At 35.2% G+C, this 20,646-nt stretch overlaps 1 protein-coding gene and 1 pseudogene across 1 annotated transcript in view; one reads left to right on the top strand and one right to left on the bottom strand.

Moving 5' to 3' along the window:
* Positions 1-12,591, bottom strand: part of LOC114023555 — a 55,533-nt pseudogene extending 42,942 nt beyond the window's left edge.
* KCTD8 (potassium channel tetramerization domain containing 8) overlaps positions 1-20,646 on the top strand; it is a 279,270-nt gene that overhangs the window by 204,381 nt on the left and 54,243 nt on the right. The window lies entirely within an intron of this gene.

Below are 20,646 nucleotides of genomic sequence, written 5' to 3'. Positions count from 1 at the left end.
TTGTGAAATTCTTCACTATTACTGGCTTCTCTTTACTCTTTAATCTTGAGGATTCCATTTGAGTTTCCTTCCATTTTCTATTGTTGCTCTTCCTTTCTACATTTAAAAGTCATACCAGCATGTATCAATTACGTGTGACAGGAAAAAAAATTAGAAAGTATATTTTCGCATGTATACTATAAATGTATACACACATGTATATCAGCATGTATCATTCTTAAATAATGTTAGAGCAAAGAGAAAACAGGTTACTAACATGTAGTGCAAACTTAAAATCTGCAGAAAGGAACAGTTAATTCATTAGGGTCATGTTTAAACTTCTGTTCATCAATTAAAATAATTTACTAGAGCTGATGTATCTTCCATTTCAACCCAATTATCTTCTTCTGAAAGGGAGTAATGATAGTAATAAATGGAGAAGATATCAATTTAAATGAATTATTTTCAGTGATAAATAGAAGTGTAAACATTGTAGTGCAGGTTTGTACTACATATACATAGCAAGAAACAATGCATAACCTAGACACCGTGTGTTATTTCTTAGGAAATTCCTCAATTACCTATGCGGTTTAAAAAAAATCATTCTAAAATGTATTTATGATCTCATCAATGTAGCTTTTGTCTTCAGCAATTCAGAGTGCAACAATTCAGATGTTTACACATCCCATATAACTCTTGTTCATGTTAGTCATTAAACATCAACTAATCACCTACTATGTGACAGACACTCTGTTATGTGGTGGGCATAAAAAGGAAGGCAAAAATCATTCTTGCTTTTAAGGAGCTCAGAGTCTAATGCCAGAGAAAACATGCAATCAGCCATGTACAAACAAATTATACATACAGGGCATCTATCCAACATTTTACATTTTTAATATAACTAGAGGACTTGCAGGTTCAGTATTGACTATCCCTCTTTTCTTCCCATTAATTAATTTCTGCTCACCCAATTCTCTTTTCCTTTATACTTCTCCTTTGTAATTTACAATACATTTCATAAATGTGTAAGAATAACTCACCATGAAGCAGCCTATTTTCTTAGGGCAGCTCCTATAGTAGCATAGCATATTTGTGTTATTTCCCACAAAAATTCTAATAACTAAACAGAGAATTAGAAAACTGGTCCCAGCCATCCTGGCACATGCTGAATCAGTCTATTATAACTATTATCAGTCTACATTGGTTGTTGTGGAGTCGTTTCAGTCCTGTCTGAACTTTCCACAACTTCATTTGGGGTTTTCACAAAGATACAGGAATGGTTTGTCGTTTCCTTCTCCAGCTTATTTTACAGATGAGGAACTGAGGCAAACAGGGTTAAGTGACTTGCCCAGGGTCACACAGCTAATAAGTGTCTGAGGCTGGATTTGATCTCAGGTCCTCCTGACTCCAGGGCCAGCGATCTACTATGCTACCTAGCTGCCCTATTATTATGTATAGAATGCAATAATAGTGACATTTATATAGTACTTCATGGTTCAAAATCACTCTTCCATATTTTAACTTATTTGGTCCTCAGAAGCAGCCTAGGAAGAAAGTGAGAGAAAGTGTTAGTTCCATTTTACAGGTGAAGAAATAGAGTTTCAGGACGGTAGAGTGAGTTGCCCACTGTTACACAGCAAACAATCAGGCAAGCTTGGATTCAGGCTGAGGTCTTCTGGCTATAAGTACAGTGTCCTATTACACTATACAGGCTGAAGATGGGATGTCTACTGGAAGCATAGAGTAGAATAGAGGCAGAAGCAAAGGTAAATCTGTTTTTAGTCTGGAACCCATAAAGATGAGTTTCTCTGTACACTCTATATCTAGGCTAATGAGATGAAAAGAACTGAACTTATCTGCTTTGACTGGGCCAAAACCCTAGGCAGGGAAGTAACAACACTTCCACACACAACACACCATGCGTGTGATCCAGAATTAGTGGGAGACATTAGAGTTTGGCCATAGGACTAAGAATTCAAGGTAAGGAAAACTCTTAGAGGCCCCCCAATCAGTCAATCAATAAGCATTTTTGTTTCTTTTTTTAAACTCCTTCTATGTGTCAGGCACTGTGGTAGGCATTACACAGCTAGTCCACCTGGTTTCTTTTAAAGGCCTATATATTCAGTAAATAACAGAATTGAGCCTTAGACCCAGGTCTTCTGACTCCCAATTCAGAGCTAAGTCTACTACAGGCTACCTCAGTTGTAGGGCAGGGAGAGGGTCACTTGGTGATCATTGTGAAATACTAGTAAGAGTTTCAGGACATTTTCCTTGTTATTAGCTCCAAATCTTCAAGGATGTGTATACATCAGACACAACTGAACAAGTAAGGAACTAGTTTATTGATGCAGGTTGATACCTTGTCTTCATCTTATAGTCTTAGTGATTTGTCTTGATCAAGTTAAATGATTTGCTCAGGGTCACACTCCTTGTTTGTGTCAGAGACATGGCTCCAACCCAGTTTTTCCTGACTTTGAGACCATCTTTCTGTCTGCTACATCACACTGCTTCTATTATCTAATGATAGATCTTGAAACTTAATTGATCACAAATACCCTTTTCATTTACTTTTTTTCTAATCAACTTTTTTCTTCTGTGATCTGTACATTTTATTTCCACTTGTTTTATTGCTTTGGATTATTTGCAAGCAAGTTTATTTAAGGAAGAAAAATCCAAGAATGGAATCATGAAATATATATTATTATGACTAGATTATTTCAAATCAATAAAATGTACTACCTATGTTTATGAAGAGGTTCAGAGAAATAAGACAAAATTAAGAAATGACAATTGTCAATGCCAATAAGTCTGATAAGCCTGATGTTTTTATCCCAGTAATTATCCCATGAAGAGTTGAATTGGTATCATGAGACCTTTGTTATTCAGTTTATCCTGCTTGATACAGAATCTGGAGAGATAATGTTTTGTGTGAAAAGTAATTTAACTCTTCTGGCCCCTTGCCATTTCTAACTTTCATCTCTACCATGAAATCAATTTTGATTTCTTCGGGGCTATTAAAGCTCCTCTGATTTTGAAGGCATTTGATGTCATTTTCCCATCCCTTCCCCTCCTTGAGCTCTTTATAACTTTTACCAATGTTAACTACTTCTTTATCTTTAAAACTTTCTTCTTTCTTGCTTTTTGTGGAAATGTGCTTTCCTGTTTCTGTTCATATCTATTTGAGTACTTTTCAGGCTCCTTCACTAGAACATCATCCATGCCCTATTTATTAACCAAAGGTGTCACCCAAGGCTTTGTCCTAGACAGACTTCTCTTCTCTTCTCATGCCTTTTGTTTTGATGACCTCAGATAAGTTCAATATTTTTGATGTTGATGATGCCCAAACCTATATATTCATTATTACTCTCTCTCCACAGGGCTCCACAGGGCTTCGCTAACTGCTTATTAGACATTTCTACATGGATGTTCCATAGATATCTCAAACTCAACATGTCTCAAATGAAATTCATTATCCATACCCCCTCAGAATAATAAAAAACAAAATAAAATTGACCTTATGCCAAATTAATTTATTGCATTTGCCATCAGCTTTCTTGTCACTCACTTTCATATTCTCAGAGTAATTTTCAACTTTTCACTTCATAGCCAATCCTTCCTTCACCTTCCTTCACCTTCATAGCCAATCAATTTACAATTCTTATCCATTTGATCTATGTAACGTCTCTCAACTAACATAGCCCCAACTTCGGTTAAGGCTCTCATGATCTCATCAGGTCTTTTCTGGAGTATTGAAATGGCCTCCTAATATTTTGTCTTTTTGCTTCTAGTCTCTCTCATCTTCAATTCAGCTTCCACACATGCAAATAATTGCTTTAAAGTGCAAGTCTGATTATGGTATTACCCTCACAAGAATCTTAAATGGCTAGTAATAGTCTCTAGCATAATATGCAAATTCCTCAGCTTGGCATTTAAAGTGCTTCACAATCTGGCCCTTGCCTTCATTTTCAATATTATATCACATCACTCCCCTCCACTCACCCTACTTTCTTGTCAAATTGGCCAGTTTGTTATTCTTTTAGCTCAGCAAAATATTTCCTACTTCTGGGCCTTTGAATGGGGTGTTTCTTTAATATAAACACATTCCCTTCTCATTTCTGCCTCTTTGGTCTTTAGCTTCCTTCAAGGTTCCAACACCAATGAAAAATTTTTTATTACCCCCATAGACGTTAGTGTTCACTTCTTCCTCAAATTATCTTGCAGTTCCTTTCTGGCATGGTTTGTTTCTTTTTGCTTTTCTATCCCCACTTCGACCTACAAAAATGCTTTGGACAGGTTATTGATAAATCTTTTCATTGACTTATGTCAAACAAAAACAAAGCTTTTTTAGCTTATTGCATATTCCTAAAAAGTGTCTAACAAAACACAGGATTAAAGAATGGCACATAGAATTAAAAAAGAAAAGAACTTTATAATTTCTGCTGCTGGAATGGCAGATGAATAGTCACTTGTGTTGGAATGAATTTTAGTGTTGTTCTGAGCATCATGAAAACTATTGCTCAAAAGTCCCACAAAGAGAAGCAACTTCCTAGATATATGGAAAATAGATCTTTAATTATGGTAAGTTAACATATAGCTTTCAATGCCTAAAACAAACTATTCTCTGTTCAGTTCAATCCAACAACCATTTCTTAAGCACCTTTTATACAGTCGTTCATCCAACAAATGGTTATTTCATGCCTACTTTTGACCAAACATAGCAATACGCACTGGCTACCACATACTATACAAAGAGAAAAAGGAAGAGTCCCTCAAGGAACTTGCATTTAACTGGGCAGATAAAACATATAGTCAAAGAAGTAAATGCAAAGTATATGAAAATTAATATAAACCAATCTGAAGGGGCATAGAATGCTAATAACTAGGGGAATCAGGAATGGCCTAGAAGAAGTGATAACTGAACTGTATTTTGGAAGAACCTTGAGATTTGATGAGAAGGAGGTGAAAAAGGGAATACATTTCTGATATGGGAGACCTTTTGTGCAAAGGTGGGGAGGTGGATACTTAGTAACATGTATGGGAGAATGTTTTCAGGCCGATTTGAAAGGACCAGAAAATGTGTGAAGGGGAACAACATGAAATAAAAATGCAAAGGCCAGTAGAAGCCAGATTGTTATTTCAGACAGGCACTTTAGTGTATTACCTATTCTTGGACTTTCTAACTTCATGCTTGACTTTGCATGAGCTGAGCAGAGTGACCAGAAATCATTTTCTGAGTGTGAACACAATCTTTGTATTTTTTGAAAGTGGGGGAAAACATTTCCATATGTACTTTATCCATTCTTACACTGCTTTGATGATGTATTATAGCTCCAACTTCTTTACTTTTCGGTTCAGTGTACTTTCATGTTTGCCAACAATAACACTTCAGTCTCTAAGTTGTGATCAAAATAATCAATTTTCTTCTGACTACCCAATTCCATTCTTTCCAAGAGTCAATAATTGATTGTCTTACTAGCATATCCTGACTTCCTCATGCTCAAAGAACCTTTGGAAAAATGAAATATTGCCAGAAAGATCATCCCTTTGTCGGATTTAAGAAAAATATGGAGAATAGAGATCATATGCGCATGTTCTGAAATGCCTATAGTCTATCAATAACAATAAATATTTAAGGACATTTTTGGTGATGGAAACCCTGAACCACTAAATACAACTCAAAGAGTAGGTCCGTGGAGAATAATTTGCCTTCCAATTTTTTTCTGCCTTTAGAATTTTTCTTGAATTAAGAGATTCAAACTTCTCAAAAGAACACTATACAAAAAAATCTCAAGGCAGGATCTGTGGAGGCTGATCCAGCAGGAAATGTTTTAGCCGTTTAATATTTGACTTTAGAATTTGCTGTAGGAACTCTGAGAGTTATAAAAAAGTGGAAAAGCTGCCAGAGGAAATTCTATTTCTTCCTCAAAAGGTTTTAAAGAATGAATTGGATGGTTAATTTTCTGGAATGTATTAGGGAGTTTGGAAGGAAAGAGACTGATCAAAAGGCCTTTCAAGGTCTCCTCCTGCTCAACAAAGTTTCTGTCTCTTTAAAAGAAATTCATAGCCAATTGCAAACTGGCAAAGTAAAGGTGGGGAAACCCTTGGTTCATTCACTGGATTATAAAGTTTTTTCAGGGTAGCTTCACTCCCTGTGGCAAATTTGCCAATTGGATCGTGCTGGTGAAATTTTATGGATGTACCATTCTGCCCAACTATACTGTAGGTACCTAAAGGAAAGATACATCTCTCATCCACAACTTGTATCTCTCCCCAGGAAAATATTTCAGCACAGCATAGGAATGAGCACTGGACTTGAAGCGAAGACAGATCTGGATTCAAATGCCACTTCTGATATTTACTGTATGACCAAGTCATTTAACTGCTCTGAGATTAAGTATTCTTAATGATAAAATGTGTATAATGATACTTTTAATGCTTATCTCACCACAGGTGTTAGGAGGATCAGATGAATTAATGTATCTGAAGTTATTTGTAAACTGAAAATAATAATAGCTAATAATATTAAAAGTAATAATAGCTCACACTTTTATAGCACTTTAAGGTTTGCGAAGTACTTTGTTATCTCATTTGACTCTAACAATAATCTTGGGACGTAGGTGCTATTATTATCTCAGTTTTAGAGATGACAAAACTGAATGTGAGTGGGTGACTTGCCTAAGTTCACACAGCTAGTAAATGCCTGAGTCAAGACTCAAACTCCAAGTTTGAGTTCTTATTGACTGCAAGAATTCTTTCTATTCACTGCACCACCAAGGCACTTGATTGTTTGTTAAATCCAACTAAATTTCACTGGTATGCCTAACAAATCAGTCCTTGAAGCTTGAGCAAAGAAATCCTGCTATCTTACTGTCATCTCCTTAGCAAAGAGCAGTTAATGTTGACAGTATTCCACCATTATGTAAAACAAAGGTTGGCACAAAACCCCAACTGGAGTTGCCTGACATTAAAGCACATGTTAAATTAGATGTTAGGTACATTGGGGGCATAGGAAATAGTATTAGAAAAAAGTAACACTGACATTGTGACAGCCTTTAGAAAAAATGCTTGTGCATTTCAATTATACATTCAATTAAATATGTATGATCTCCCAGAAGCACATGGGAACAGTTCCAGCCTCTAGCTAGGCCTCTAGGCCCAAAGAAAATGAGTATATTTTTACCTCAAAAAGCCCTCATTTAATATATATATATATATATATATATACACACATATATATATATATATTTTAGGGAATAAAGTTTCTAAAAATGACTTTTTACTCAATTAACTTACTTTCTAAAATATCAATGAAATTTTCCATATAATTCTTATATTTCAATTGAGTCAGTAATATAAAAATTAAAATGTTTAATTTTTAAGGGAATAAAAGCCTAAATCCATTTTTCTTAAAGATTAAAGATTTCCTGTGTTTAATTCTTTTAAAATGGGTAATGTTAGGAAAATTTTTAATATCATTACTCTGGGTACTCCTGCATTTGTTGTAGCACATAGCTGATTTTGTACAGGATGAAGTCAAGGAACAGATAAACAATATTTTCTGGGATCACACAACTTAATGAGTTGTCTAGTTCAGATTATTGCTTAGGCGTCATAATCTAGTAAAACCTTACAACTTTAAAGTCATTAGTAACTTCCTCAAGTAGGGTTGTGTTTATATGAGCAGAGGGGAAGAGATTGATATAAAGTAATCTATGATGATAGAAACAACAAGATTTGTTGATTGGATATATGGAGATGTACAGGTGTGGAAAGAGTGAAGCGATCCCAGCTCTTTCACCTAGCAACTCTGGAAGTCGGGTACTCTCTTTGCACCTCGGTTTTCTCATTAGTCAATAACAAGATTAAGTTAGACTCTGAGTTCCTTTTACTTTGAAATCTATGATCCTACTTTCCTTTCAGACGCTTCTTCATTAATTGAATCTCCACATTTATGAATCAGAAGATTATTTTATTTTGGCAATTGTATAGGTAGTATGGTAAAGACATATTTCACAAAATAGTCAATGTGGTCTGAATTTTAAGCAAACTGATCTACTTGTTGACCCTAACTCAACATGTTCAAAACATTTCATTATTTCTCCTCTTATCCCCCTCCATCCAAATCCACTTGATGACCTCCTCTATTACTGTTTCTTATTCCAATATTGATTACAACATCCTCAGAGATGCCCAGGTTTGTACTATTGATGTCATACTCAACTCTTTATTAAGTAAAGGAGTATGGATGATGAATTCGACTCAGTGGATAATGCATTCTAAGTAAACTAAAATAATCTTAGAATTAGAAATCATTTTAGAGGTCATCTATTCCTGCTCTTCCCCAAAACTTGAATTCACTTTATACTATCCTTGGGCAATTACCCCCCAGCTCCTGTTTGAAGACATGCAGTGACAGGGAACTCGCCACCTCTGAGAATGATAGTTCTAACTATAGGACACTATTTCTTATATTGAGCTAAAATCTGCCTCCCTGTGACTTTCACTATAAGTCCTGGCCTTGCCCTCAGGGACCAAGTAAAGCAAATGTAACATTTCTTTTTTGTGAAAGATGTGTGAACAAAACTATCATGACCCCTTGCCAAGGCTTTCTTTTTCTAGTTCCTTCAACTGATCTTTCTATAGTATTGTTTCAAGTTCTCTCCCAAGACTGGTTTCTTCCTTTGGACACCTCCAGAATGTGGTGCTTAGGACTATGCAATATTCACTTCAGTAAACAATGTATTATATTGAATTGAAAGAAACATAAACCAATAAATTAAATATTCTTTCAAGTAGTTTAATGACAACTTTAAAGTAGTTTAAGAATTTTGAAAAACAATGAAGAAGATTCCCAAAGCAGTAGAAAGAAATCCAAAGATTTTTCTATTCCTCGAGAGACTTTGTATGAATCTACTTTAGCTTTGCTCCATTAACTTTTTGGATGGCACTATATTATTTTCTTTAATATTATTAATTTATATATTTTATTAGTGTTTGTAGCCTTCCTATTGTTGAAGCAAATCTGCAAACTGAAGGATGGGGAGAATATTTGAAAAGCTTGTTGTGAATGTGGTTTACTACATGCTACAATTCTTTATTCCAATAGTACTTACTGGGTCTGTAACATCTCTTGCTCTACCCTGTGGTCATCTTAGTGTTACTGAAGGAAAATCAAAGTGTTTCATAACAGTCAGGTGGTTTTCTGGCTATTGGGTTTCTGCTTGATTTATTGCTTGATAAAAAGAAACTAATTAAATCTAATTTACTGCTGGTACATGTTTATTGGAATATTGACATTTTATCATCAATTAGACTACAGTCTTAATCTCATTATCCTGATAATTTTTCTTTATCACTTTATTGGATTATGGAAACATTATCTTTCTGTTCTGCTATTTTTAAAATGAATGACTCCTCCAAAAGAATAAGGAAAAATATAAGTACATTAATATTTGTTAAAACAATGGCACATATGATAGTCTAATAGTATATTAGCTGAAATGATATGGTTACCCTATCAGGTATTAGGGCTATACTCTAATAGTATATATTTTCTCAAACCATGTGTTATTGCTTTTTTAATATATTACCTATAGCATAATTTTGGTGGTTCATAATCAGTCAAGGTGCTAGGTGGCTCAGTGCTTAGTGTGGTGGGTGTGGAGTCAGGATCACCTAAGTTTAAATCCAGCCTTGACACTCATTAGCTGTGAGACTCTGGGCAAATCACTTAACCTCTGCTTGCCTCAATCCACTGAAGAAGGAAATGACAAACCACTCCAGTGTGTTTGCCAAGAAAGCCCCATAAACAGTATTGACATGTTATGGTCCACGGGGTCATGAAAAGTCAAACATGACTGAACAACAATCCTTCTAAGTCTTTTTGGAAAAGAATTATTTCTTGCATCTTTTATTTGGTCCACGTCCCTTTTAGTACCTAGCATACCGGCAGCTGATATTTTCCTGTAGCTGATATTTCCCCTTCATTCTGAATATTGCTTGTGGATTTATCCCCAAATTTGACCTCAAAAGCTTTATATTTTTATTGTGCTTGGATACAATTGCCCTTTTTATAAAATTTTCCAGATTTTTTGATAGCCATAAACTTATGTATTCTAACCTTAATCTCAACTATTTCTATTTAAATGGAGATAAGCTGTTAAAATAAGGGGTGAAGAGAGGAATGAATGTAGAGTATTGATGAAGAATGGAAGGAAAAGTGGAATATGTTTAACCTACTCAAAAGGAAAACAAGTGGATAAAATTTGGAATGACTTCTACAACCTCAAATCCAGAATTATAAGAAGGAAATATGTGAATTAGACTTTAGATTTGTTTCTTTTTTATTATTAAAACTTAAATACACAATAAGAAAAGGAAACATATTATAAACTTAGATATTGAAACAAATACAAAATAAGAAAAAAGTTTAAAAAATGCATGTCATACACAGCAGAACGTAAAAGAGAATTCCAAATGTATAGCAGTAAATTTCCATTTCAAGAAAGCCCATGTAATAAATACTACACATTGTGTTGAGAGCTGTCCATCTTTTCTTTGCTTCCTTGTAAGCTTTCTTTTTTTCTCTGCTGTGCATTTTTTTACTTTGTTCTCTCCCTCCCTCTTCCCCCACCCCAGCCAGAAGGTTACAATTAAGCAAGGATATATTTGTGTATAGATATAGATATATACATATACATATACACATACACATACACACATACATACATCCACATACATTCTTTCCCTAAAAATTCTACTTCTGATCTTTGTTTTTATATTTGTGCATATCTATTTCCTATCCCTCTTAACTCCACTAACAGTTACTTAACCATATTAACCAGTTAACAGTTACTTTGCCATCTTATTACTTAACCTACCCCTGTCCCCCCATCCCTCCATTATCCCATACCTTCTCCTCTAAAGATCCTTCCCTTATCCTCCCAAGGATCCCTCCCTTATCCTACCCTCTCCTTTAACCTATTCCCTCACCTTCCCCTCTAGAGATCCTTCTCTTATCCTCTCCCTCTATCCCCTTGGCATTTTATTTCTTTCTGAATTTAGTAGAAATTTATACATATATATGTATATGTATGTATGTATGTATGTATATGTATTGTTCCCTCTTGAACCCATTCCCAATGAAAGCAGATTTCTATAACAGCCCTCCTCCCCCATCTAGTTCCTCTGTATCAGTTCTTCCTCTTGCACCTCCTTTGTATAAGATAATTACCTTTTTTAACTGTTCCTAAATGGTTTTACTCTTTAAAGCCATATCATACTCAGCTCTACCCCAATCTTTCTTATGAACTACCCAATTACTAATAACAATCTTAGACATATGACTTACATTTTATATACATGAAAGTTAAACATTCTATCCTTATTGAGTCCCTTGTAATTAGTCCTTGGTATGTAACTTATATTTCAGTTTGTCAAATCTTCTATTAATTTCTGTTTTCTTTTTAAACAAAGTCCTGAGAATGTGACAGTTCATTAGATGTCCATTTTTTTAAATTGAGGATTATGTTTAGCTTTGCTGGGTATGATGTTTTCAGCCAGAACCCCAGGTCTTTTGCTCTTTGATGTAGAGTGTTCCAAGACCTGCAGTCTTTTAGTGTTCCCACTGCTAGATCTTGTGTGATTCTAATTGTGGCACAGTTATATTTAAATTTTTTTTCTTGTTGCTCATAACATTTTATCCTTGAGCTGGGGGTTTCAGAATTTGACTATAATATTCCTGTGGGTTTTCCTCACAGGTTCTTTTTCAGTGGTGATCAGTGGATTTTTTTTCTATTTCTACTTTCCCCTCTTGTTCTATTGCTTTGGGACAATTTTCTTTAATTATTTCTTGTATTATTGTATCAAGATTTTTTTTAATCATGGTTTTCAGGTAGTCCAGTTATTCTTAGTTTTCTCTTCTTGATATGTTCTCCAGGTCAGTTGTTTTTTATTATGAGATGTTTCACATTTTATTTTTTCATTCTTTATATTTAGTTTTATTATTTCTTGATCTCTTATAACTTTACTGGCTTCCCCTTGTCCAATTCTGATTTTCAAGGAGTTGTTTTCTTCCTTAAGATTCTGGATCTCCTTTTCTAATTGATTGACTTTTCATAATCTCCCTGTTTTCCTTCTATTGTACTTTTTAAAAAAATTTTTCCCTCAATTTCTCTCATTTGATTTTAAAGGTCTTTTTTAAGTTCTTCTATGAATTCTTTTTGGGCAGGTGACCATTTGATATTACTCTTTCAAGTAGAAGAAGGCTTCTTTGTTTCAGTATCCTCCTCTGAAGATGTACCTCAGTCTTCTCTATTCCCACAGTAATTCTCTGTGGTTGGATTCTCTCTCTTTGGCCTTTGCATTTTTTTTATTTGTAGTAGCTTAGTTTGTATAATCATCTCTAATCCTGTATGGAGGATGTTGCTTCTGTCCTCAGATTCTCACTCGGTTCTCCCCTCTAGCCTAGAACCTAAACTGAAACCTCCAGCCTCCTGTAAGTACTCAGAGTCAGTGGCATCCCTGCCCCACTGCTTCTGCACTTACCAGAGGTGTGCTGGCTCCTTCTCTCCACACCTGGCCATGTCTCCACAGCACAGTTGGCAATGGCATTCCTTGTCAGCAGAGATTCCCTAGAGCTTCCCTACTCAGATGTCCAACTCTTCTCACTGTCCCAGGGGTAAAAGTTCCTGTGACTGGGGCCAAGGCAGCCCCCCAACTTAGCCAATCTCAGGGCTTGCTGTTCGTTCTTTAAGTGGATCTAGGACTTAGCCTTGAGATGTTTACTCTTCACTGGACCAAACCTCATCCTTGGATTTTTTTTCAGATCTTTGCCAATTGTCCCAAGAGGACCTCGGTTCTACCCCTACTCCTATTTACTTTTAGGACACTATATTCACCTTGAGCTGCTATTTCATCTCTTTTGTTGGGGGAAATCTTGAGAGCTTAGAATTTTCTGACATACTTCACAATCTTCCCAGAATCCTCTTCTGAATTTGTTTCTGAGGTAAAAATTGTTTGTTGGCAATTATGTGTAAGAGTAGGTCTATTAGACTAGGAAAAGTTTTAAAAGTGTGTTGGTCACCATGAAATACATCATTTTATTGAATTATGGAAATATATATATATATTATATATATTTCCATTATAAATATAATTCATCATTTTTCACCTCTGGTGAAAGTACCTAGACTTTTTTAGTTGAAATAAAGCCTTCTGGAAATAGGCCGTGGAATGCATAAGAGCAAAGTAAAGTGACAAATCTTGTCCTGCTGTCCCCCACTTCCAACTTTCTACTCATCATAGAGTGTTTCTGTCAGAGAGGGACAATGAGGACAGAACCTTTGAGGATAGTCCTATGGTAGACAAGTGTATAATGGGAAACTCTTGATAGGGATAGTAAAGTTCCCTTCTATCTTTAGGGGATGGAAGGTTAAGATCTGTAATTTCATTGTTACAGGGATTTCCTAGTGAAAAACTTCCTTTATTAGTAAAGATTAGTAGCCCCTCTTCAAGGAGTTGGAGAGTGTCATGAGGCAAGGAGAAATTAAGTGATTTGCCTGGGATCACAAGCTGCATGTGCCAGAGGGAAGAACTCTTAACCCATCAGTCCTCCTGATCCCTAGGCAGTCTCTTTATCCACTGCAAAATGTTGCTTCTCCCTTTCATTCCTATGGTGATAAAAGAAGGGGGTGGATAGGGCTATTTGCAAATATTTCTTTTGAAATTTAGTCCCAGAATTATATACTACCTTGTAGATAACTGAGGCAATGGAGTTGTTGGTATATATGCATATGTATACATATATGCATGCATATGTATGCACTCATTGGCTTGACAAGTTACTTAATTCATAGAACCTCTAATGTGTTAAACATGGAGGAAAATATTTTGTTAACTTAGGTCATCCAATAATACAGAAGTATTGATAGAATAATACTATAAAGTTAAAAATGTTTTTTTGTTTTGTTTTGTTTGTTCCACATTGTGTTTTGCTTGAAATTGTATCTGCAGTTTTTATCACAGTATCTGTCATACATAGTAAACACTTAAATTCTTGTCGGCTTGCTTGCCTCCAAGTTTTTCTCTCTGAGACCAAGCAGAATAAAATTAGACACTCTTAAATAAAGTCCCTTTCAGATATTTTAAGATGGCTATAATGACCCTGCTAAATGTTCTTTTCTTCAAGCTAAACATCCTAATTCCTTTAATCATATCATGAATTACATGGTTTCTAATCCCTTCACTATCCTACTCACTTTTCCCTTGATGTGCTCCAGCTTTTCAATGCTCTTTCTAATATGTAGTCTCCAGAAGCAGAGACAATACTCTACATGTGCTTTGATCAATATAGGGTACACATTCCTCATTCTTGACATTGGGCTTCTCTTCAAACCACCTAATGTTGCATTAGATTTTTGGAAGCACTGTGATATGAACTAGATTCATTTTGAGCCTGAAAACAATTAAAAATTCATATCTTTTCATGTGAACTAGCCATGTCCTCCTCCCTCCCCAATCCTGGGCCTCTGAAATTTACTTTTTGTATGCAACTGAAGGAATTTGATTTTATTTTTATGAACTTTCATGCTATTAGACATTACCCATCATCCTAGTGTGTCTAGATATTTTTTGCATCCTGACCCTATGTATCCCAAGTATTATTTATATTTCTCTGTTGAGTCCTCTAAAGATTTTACAATTATAGCATATATGTCTTGATAGAAATGTTGAAAAGACAAACCACTTTTTGTTGTTTATAAAAGTGATTTTCATTACAATACAATATATCTCTCTAGTCTATGATCATCTTTATATCCTTCAAAATGCTTATCAAAGTATTTTGCAAGAAGTAAGTGTCCAAAATATCTGTTAAATGAATGGATAAAATACTTCCTAGTTGCTAGCAGTCAATCAAAGATAGAAATGTCCTTTGGAGCAAGAATTAAAACACAGATGAGAATATAGTTTCAGATGGGAATCACCTTTTTCAACATCACATCACTCATTAGCACTTTATTTAAAATCTTTTAGCATATTACTAGAATTGTGGTACAATTTGTAATAAAATCTTTTTTTTTGTTCATAAATGTCAAAGAGAACGCTCTCTATACAAAGCTTTTGCCTCTGTTTCAGTCCTGCTAAAGGATATGGAGTTTTGCTTAGTAGAATCATAGCCTTTCCTATATTTATATAAATAATCATGTTTATCTGCATTTGGAGTTTCTTCACTCACAAGATCTGAAGACAAGGCTTTCTCAGACCCTTTATTCCCTCCATCTTCCTTTTTTTAGCCACTCTCAGGGAGACATATAGTGATTGTTCCTAATCTTTCCTCTTCTTCCTTGTTAGAAAAACATTGAACATAACATAGAAATGTGCGTGTGTGCGTGTGTGTGTGTGTGTGTTGTAGCTGGTCTTTATCCCTTGGTGTTGCTTGTGATCATCTCTCTTCTTAGCTACTTCTCTTCTGGGTGGGATTTAAGAGTCTCTCAATTGAATTCCTTTTTTTTAAACACACAGAATAGAAAGTTATATACAGATTTCTTTTTTTTTTCCTGAAGCTACTTGACACATTTTCAACCTCCAAATTGATTGACAGATTTTCAAAACTGGAGAATAGCTGTCTTAGTAGTTGAAGTTCAAACTAAAGAAATAGAGTTTGGAAGGTAGGAGAAAGGAAGTTTTTCCATGAATGGTAAAAGCTCAGAAATTGGAAGGAGAAGATGAGTATGGGGCCTAATATAAGGGACACTGATGACACTGTACTGCATGAGCTTGAATAAGATAAGCAGAAAGACAATGTCTGGCTGCCCCTGGAATCTATATTTCCCAATTAGAATAATGATTACATATAATTTTGTATTATGATCTAGTTATTTCATGTGTATGTCTTCTCAATGGGAATGTAGTCTCTTGAATGTAGAGACAACTGTGTCTTCTATTTGACCTAAAGGATACTGGCAATTTGCACTTGACTAAGGAAGAAGTAGGAGCTTTATGCAAGTTACTGTGATCAAAGTGGCAAGCATGGGAAGTAGTTCCCAAGACAGATGATTAAGTTGTATGGAGTAAGAAAAGAATAAATCTTGCTAGGTCAGAATGAAGATTGTAAAGTTTAGTCATGTGATAGTTTGGTTATCATTGAGTTATTTAATAATTGGATCAGAGTGGGGAAAAAAAAGCAGAATGAATGCTATTATGGAGAAAGTGATGAGGTCTGTCCGTGACAAAGAGCAAATTGACAAAGAGCAAATGATAGTAAATAAAGTCCTAAGGTTTTAAACTTTGCTGACAGGAAGTGCTGGCCAATGGAGATGGGGAAGTTGAAAAAAAAGAACGGAAAATCACATTGCAGCTCTCTCCTTTGAGATCTTGGAGGTCAGGTCCCATCCATACAATCAAGTATGATTTTTCCATAGATGACTGTCAAATATAAATAGCCTTGACCACTTTCCTCAACTCCAACCATTTACTGTCAGTAAAGCCTGTCACCTTGCATATTTGCTTTATTTCATATTCCCCATATCAATCAGTTACCAAATCTTGTCAATTCTGCCATTACATTTCTTGCACCCACCTCTCATATGACCTTGTATCCATATGACAACCACTCTAGTTCAGGTACTCATCACCTCTTATGTAGAATACTGCAATTAGTCTTCTAATTGGGTTCCTTGAGTTCAATCTCTTCCCTCTTCAATCCATTCTCCTCTCAACTGTCAAAATAATATCTCAGAAAAATAGGTCTAATCATATTACTCCTCTTAAAAACTTTTGGTGCCCCTATGATAAAATATAACTCCTGTCGTTTAAGGATTGGCAATCTCCATCTCATCTAATTTTTCTCACCTTATTGTGTATTATTCACTTTCATGAACTCTATATTCCAAGTAAACTGTACTCCCAATTATTCCCAAATACTTTAGTCTCAGAATTCTAGAATTAGGAAATATCTCAGCACGTGTCTGGTCCAAAGTATAAATGAAAGGAATCTTCACTTTTACATATCCAATAATTGCCCACCCAGACTCTACTTAAAGACTTCCAATGAGGTCAAACCTATCGCCTCCCAATGTAGTTCATTCTACTTTTAGATAACTCTAATCATTAAATAGTTTTTTGATATTGAACCTGAATCTGCCTTTTTCTCCTTATTCTGGTTTAGGCAGTAATATATGCATAGGGTGGGTGTGGATATTCCAAATGATAACTTTTGAAGTACTTAAAGACATATATTATCTCCACACCCCTCCTGCTCCACTGCACACCCTACCTTATAACTGTTCTTCACTTCTCTCACCAGCATAAACTCATTATGAGTTTTATCACATCTTATACTATTTTTAACATGATTTTGTAACATGTTCTTATCTGTCCTTCTTTCTTTCTTTGGCACATGTTTTAAAAATCCAAGTTCTTCCTTGTCTTTCAGTAATCCCCTATTTAATATAAAAGAAAAAAATCAATAATTCATCATGTCTATGCATATACGAAATTATATATGTATGTACATATACATATAATTTTTTAAGAAAAAAATGTTATTTTGTACCAAAATGTTATTTCGTATATTTTTAGTATGTCAAAGTGATTTAATGTTTATCAGAAGAAAGTAACATAATTTGGTGAGACTCCTGATTCCATTTCTTTTCAACCACCAGATTTTATTGTTGGTATTACTGTGAAAGACGTAAGGACATGTCACATTCAGCTACTAGTCTTTATTGTAAACAGGACTGAGAATCCTGATGCACAGACATAAATTGTTATAGATTGAATTAAAGTCTTGTGAACATATTTAGTAGGAATATGATATGTTTCTCCAAGAGTACAAAATTTTTGAAACTTCATTAAATATAAATCAATTTAGAGTTTTGGGTTATTGAGGATGTCAGTTAGCTTGTCTTTCCTGGCCATTGCTGCTAATTTTTTTAAGCTCACTCAGAAAAATATTTCATGTCTAGAACTCATCCATTTGTTCTTTGTCAGGTGTAATTATTCCTTCAACTGTCTCTTTCAGCTTCTCCTAATGTACTATAATGTTCCCTTCTTTTCTCATTCCATCCCCTCCTTTTCATTATTTTCTCTCTAAGCCACCATTTTCCCTTTCATTTTGGAATATTCCAATAGAAAAAAAATATATACCTGTTTGCAATATATTTCTCATGTCCCCTTGAACAAGCATCTTATACTCCCTGGGGATACATGTGCTCCAGGATAGGATCGCCTGAATTCCTTTAGGAAAAGGGCTTTTTCTCTTTTGTATTCGTGTCCCCACTACCTAGCATGGTGTCTTGCACATGATAAGCACTTAATAAATACTTATTGAATGGAATTTCAAGGCATCTTCCAAATAATTCTTGCACATATAAATGACTCGGATTCTTGACACAGTCAGTTTATTTTTTATACCAATGCAGTAAAATCCAAGCCAGAGAGACCTTATAGTCCAGATCAGGGGTGGGGAAATTGCAGTCTGGAGGCCTCCAGGCTGCAATTTCCCCACCCCTGATTTGTTCTGTCTTTCTATCTCTGTCTCTGTCTCTCTGTCTCTGTCTCTGTCTCTGTCTCTGTCTATCTGTCTGTCTGTCTGTCTCTCTGTGTCTGTTTCTCTCTCTCTGTGTGTGTGTGTGTGTGTGTGTGTGTGTGTGTGTGTGTATATATACAGACATAAATACATATATATATATACACCTATATTTAAATCTACCTGTATAGATATCTATCTTTGTACCTATATTTGTCTCTGTCTTGCTATCTCTGTGTGGTTGTGTGTGTGTGTGTGTATTTTTTTTTAACTAGAGCTTGGCCTAGCTAATCTTCGTAGTAATAATTTCAGATGTTCTGAAAATCTCCATAGTTACATGTTGTGCTTTAGTTACCTGGTGACATTTGGCTCTTTCCACAGCCCTCCAGATAGTTACAAAAATCATTCACAAAATCAACTGTATACAAAATATCATGGTTGATAATAATTCAAATTCAAGGGTGGAGTTAAAGACATAAATTAAAAAGATACCTAAAGAAATACAAAAAGATAAAATTTTGGGTCATCCTACACAATATGCTTCTGGCAATTGCTGCCTTCCCAATCTCACTTTAATTTCTATGAAGGAAGGGGAACATTGAAAGGACTTGCAGTCATCTAGAGGATAAAAAGAATTGTGAACGACAAATATCATGAGTCTTAAAAACAAATCATGCAAAACTAACTTGATTGCTGTTTGGGTAGAGAAACACCATTAGTGACTGCTGAGAAGGCAATAGTCATATCTAGCTTTCAGTAAATCATTTTGCTAGTGTCCCAGGCAGTTTTACAAATTGATTTAAATTGGCTTAGATGAGAACCTGTTTCACATAATGAAAACTGGCAGTGAGGTCATGGTGAATGGTGTTGTGTGGATTTCTCAGTGTCTCCTGCAGGATTCAGTATTAGTTTTCATCTTTAATATCTTTATTAATAATCTTGATGGGATGGTAAACAGCATGAAATGTTAAAGGCAGTTTACTAAATGTTCCAACGTCAAGTTACTAGGAACGACCAACATGGAAGATGAGAGACCTTGTCACTTTGAGAAATTGGAGGTCGGTTCAGAAATTGCAAGCTAATCGAAATAATCAGACACATGTCATATCCAGGGAGAAAGGGAACTTTCAGAAACAGTGGGCCTAAAGGACAAGAGAAATATGCAGAAAATTAGAAGTGAGATGTTAACGTCTCTCCTGATTAAATGTTAATTGGCACAGTTACATTTCTCCTACTAAAATATCCCTGCGGTGTAAAATGAATGTAGGATTCTACCTTAAACCTTAAAAATGTGTGCAGTAGCACTGTGCACTGATTAATAAGCTGTCACCTGCCATCATGGTGAGTGACAATGCAGTGGTTCTTCCATTCCATATGTAGTGCACTCTGTAAAGTGTGTCAGGTACTTTCTGCATAAGAGAAAGTATACAAGGATAGTGAGAATGATGATGACCCCTCTCATTTATAGACCACAATAGGACAGTGCTGCATGAATGCAGGCTATTGTTAGTTACAGTTTTTAAGCACTTTCTAAATCATTCTCTCACTGGATACTAACAACAGCCCCATAAGGTAGTAGCATAGGTGTTATAGTCATCTTTTTTATTTTTTTTTAACAGATAGGGAAAATGAAGCTCTGGAAGTAGTTAATGGTCTCATCTCAGATCACACTTCTTATAAATGACAGCACCCTGCTACTTCTAGTAACAGAGGTATTTTTAGTACTGAAAGTGTTTTGTTTTCCTTTTTTTTTAAACAAACCAGAATATGACAGAAGCCTGTACCCATTCTTTTTAGAAAGGATTTCCCACTTTATTTTTATATTCCCACTTTAGAAATGCATATTTTTGGTAGCTGGTGGGGGTAGGGTAAAAGACATTATAAAAATAGAGCAATTGTTGGGCTTACAGATAGGAGATCTGTCTTTGAATCCTACCTCAGAAATTCACTAGCTGTGTGATTGCAGGCAAATTATGACCTCACAGACCCTCAGTTTCTTTATTTGTAATGTGAGGATAATACTTGTGTACCTCATGAAGCTTTCCCATAAAAGCATAATTGCAATTATGCCCCCTTTCTCCATTCTGCCAAATATATGCTTAAAACTGCACTAAGTGTTGGCCACCTATGTGTCTGTG

The sequence above is a fragment of the Vombatus ursinus genome, unplaced genomic scaffold (genome assembly GCF_900497805.2).
Source record: "Vombatus ursinus unplaced genomic scaffold, bare-nosed wombat genome assembly UNPS02014818.1, whole genome shotgun sequence".
NCBI classification, from domain to species: Eukaryota; Metazoa; Chordata; class Mammalia; order Diprotodontia; family Vombatidae; genus Vombatus; species Vombatus ursinus.
Note: the sequence above shows the minus strand (reverse complement) of the source record. Positions and strands in the feature narration are given on the sequence as shown.